This window comes from Canis lupus, chromosome 12, assembly GCF_048164855.1.
Source record: "Canis lupus baileyi chromosome 12, mCanLup2.hap1, whole genome shotgun sequence".
Lineage (NCBI taxonomy): Eukaryota > Metazoa > Chordata > Mammalia > Carnivora > Canidae > Canis > Canis lupus.
In genome coordinates, this window is record NC_132849.1 from 12,931,049 (window position 1) to 12,934,668 (window position 3,620).

Here is a 3,620-nt window from a genome sequence, read left to right on the forward strand (position 1 = left end):
CTCTCCTCCAAGCAGTCATGCAGTGTTTAGACTGAAGAAAGCTCCTTCATCTTCAACATGTGGTTGCCTCCATGCCAACCAGCTAGAAGGAGAAAAGAACTTGGAGCAGCATGTATGGGAGGGTCTCTCTGCCAGGCCTCTAATAAGAGCACATCCCTTCTGTTCATGTTCCATTGGCTAGCCTTAGTCATATGACCACATTCAACTATAAAACATGCTGAGAAATGTATTCTCCATGTGTTCTCAGGAGGAAGAGGAGAATATGAATTTTATTCTAGCAGTCTCTAATATGTTTGTGTATGTGTGTGTGTTTTGTCTTACTTAAATATACAGAAATGTTAGTGGTGTTAGTCAAGGTTCTCCAGAGAAACAGAACAAATAGGAGATTGTGTTCTCTTTGGCAGTATATATACTAAAGTTGGAACCATATAGAGAAGATTAGCATGGTCCCTGTGTAAGGATGACACATAAATTCATGAAACGTTCCATAAAAAAAAAGAACAAATAGGATATATATATATATATATATATATATATATATATATATATATACACACACTGAAGGCTGGAGACCTAGGAAAACCTGTGATGTTATTCTGTCTGAGGCTGAAGGCTGGGGAACCAGGGAAGCTCAAGATGGTGTAAATGCTAGTCTGGGGGCAGAAGAAGATGAAATGAGATGTCCCAGCTCAATAGTGGGGCAGAGAAAAAAAGGAGGCAATCCCCCTTCCTCTACCTTCTGTTCTTTCCATGCCCTCAGTGGATTGGATGGTGCCCACCTACATTAGAAGGACAATTTACTGAATCCATGGATTCAAATGCTAATCTCATCTGGAAGTATTCTCACATTTAAAGTTGGAAAAGATATGAATGGAATTAATTACCTATTATGACTTCCTCAAGCCAATGGAATATAGGAAACTTTTTATTTTTTAGTAATGTCTTCAAAAATATATATTACTTTTGGAAGCAGAAAAAAATTGGTTGTTTTCTCAATAAGTAGAAGGCTGCAAGGATCAAGCAATGAAATGGGAAGACCTCTTATTTGCAGTTCCTGAGGCTCGGCATCTGGTTATGGCTGTAAACACATTCACTTATTTTCAAGTCACTGTTGACTTGGAAGGAAATACCAGTGTAAGTCTTCCTTAAAACTTATTAAAAAAACTTATTAAGATATGTATATGCATATCCAACAGTACATTAAAAGGATTACTCACCATGACCAAGTGGGATTTATTCCTGGGATGCAAGGGTGGTTCAACATTCATAAATCAATTAACGTGATAGATCACATTAATGAAAGAAAAGACAAGAACCATATGATCTTATCAATCGATTCAGAAAAAGCATTTGAAAAAAATACAGCATCTATTCTTGATTAAAACTCTTCAAAGTGTAGGGACAGAAGGAGCATACCTTAATATCATAAAAGCCATCTACAAAAAGCCCACAGTGAATATCGTCCTCAATGGGGAAAAACTGAGAGCTTTCCCCCTAAGGTCAGGAACACAACAGGGATGCCCACTCTCACCACTGTTGTTCAACATAGTACTAGAGGTCCTAGCCTTGGCAATCAGACAACAAAAAGAAATCAAAGGCATTCAAATTGGCAAAGAAAAGTCAAACTCTCACTCTTCCCAGATGACTTGATACTGTGTATGGATAAACCAAAAACTCCACCCCAAGATTGCTAGAACTCATACAGCAGTTCAGCAATGTGGCAGGATACAAAATCAATGTACAGATATGAGTTGCATTTCTCTACCCTGACAATGAGACAGAAGAAAGAAATTAAGGAGTCAATGCCATTTACAATTGCACCCAAAAGCCATAAGATACCTAGTAATAAACCTAACCAAAGAGGTAAAGGATCTGTGTCCTAAAAACCACAGAACACTTCTGAAAGAAATTGAGGAAGACACAAAGAGATGGAAAAGTATTCCATGCTCATGGATTGGAAGAATAAATATCGTGGAAATGTCTATGCTACCCAGAACAATCTGCACATTCAATGCAATTCCTATCAAAATACTATGGACAATTTTCATTGAGTTGGAACAAATAATCCTAAGATTTGAGCAGAACCAGAAAAGATTTCGAATAGCCAGAGGAATGTTGAAAAAGAAAACCAAAGCTGGTGGCATCATGATGCTGGACTTCAAGCTATATCACAAAGCTGTGATCATCAAGACAGTATGGTACTAGCTGTACTGGGGAACTGTACTTCTACTTCTGTAGTACTTCTGTACTAGCACAAAAACAGACACATAGATCAATGGAACAGAATAGAGAACCCAGAAATGGGCACTCAACTCCATGGTCAACTAATCTTCAACAAAGCAGGAAAGACTATCCAATGGAAAAAAGACTTATCTCTTCAATAAGTGGTGTTGGGAAAATTGGACAGCCACATGCAGAAGAATGAAACTAGACCATTCTCTTACACCATACACACATACACACAAAAACTCACAATGGATGAAAGACCTAAATGTGAGACAGAAATCCATCAAATCCTAGAGAAGAACACAGGCAGCGACCTTTTTGAATTCAGCTGCAGCAATTCTTGCAAGACACGTCTCCAAAGGCAAGGGAAACAAAAGCAAAAATGAACTACTGAGACTTGATCAAGATAAAAAGCTTCTGCACAGCAAAGGGAACAGTCAACAAAACTAAAAGGCAACCTACAAGTGGGAGAAGATATTTGCAAATGACCTATCAGATAAAGGGTTAGTATCCAAGAGCTCATCTAACTCAACACCCAAAAAACAAACAATCCAGTCAAGAAATGGGCAGAAGACATGAACAGACATTCCTCCAAAGATCTATACATGGCCAACAGGCACATGAGAAAATGCTCCACATCACTTGTCATTAGGGAAATACAAATCAAAACCACAATGAGATACCACTTTATATGGCAAGAAAGACTAAAATTAACAAGAGGAAACAAAAAATGTTGGTTAGGATGTGGAGAAAGGGGGACCCTTATATATTGTTTGTGTGAATGCAAACTGGTACAGCCACTCTGGAAAACAGTGTGGAGGTTCCTCAGTAAGTTAAAAATGGAGCTACCCTATGACCCAGCAATTGTACTGCTGGGTATTTATCTCAAAGATACAGATGTAGTGAAACAATGGGACACCTGCACCCCAATGTTCACAGTAGTGTCCATAATATCCAAATTGTGGAAGGAGTTGAGATGCCCTTTGACAGAAAAATGGATAAAGAAGATGTGGGAATATTATTATTCAACCATCAGAGAGGATGAATTACCTAGCATTTACATGGACGTGGATGGAACTGGAGGGTATTACACTGAGTGAAATGAATCAATTGAAGAAATATAATTATCATATGGTTTCATTTATAAGTAGAATATAAGAAATAGTGAAAGGGACTATAAAGGAAGGAGGGAGGAACTGAATAGGGAAAAATTAGAGGAAGACAAACCACGAGAGACTCCTAACTGTGGGAAACAAATGGACGGTTGCTGAAAGGGAGGTAGGTGGGGGATGGGGTAATTGCACGATGGGCATTAAGGAGGGCACTTGATGTGATGAGCACCAGGTGTTATACTATATGTTGGCAAATTGAATTTAAATGAAAAAATAAAGGAA

The 3,620-nt window shown here is 38.3% G+C and overlaps 1 non-coding gene across 1 annotated transcript; it reads left to right on the forward strand.

The window, feature by feature from the left end:
* The first annotated feature begins 390 nt into the window (after nucleotides 1-390).
* On the forward strand, nucleotides 391-495 carry LOC140602058 (U6 spliceosomal RNA). The gene has a single exon (XR_012005097.1). It is a non-coding gene; the product is annotated as a U6 spliceosomal RNA (small nuclear RNA).
* The last annotated feature ends 3,125 nt before the right edge of the window (nucleotides 496-3,620 follow it).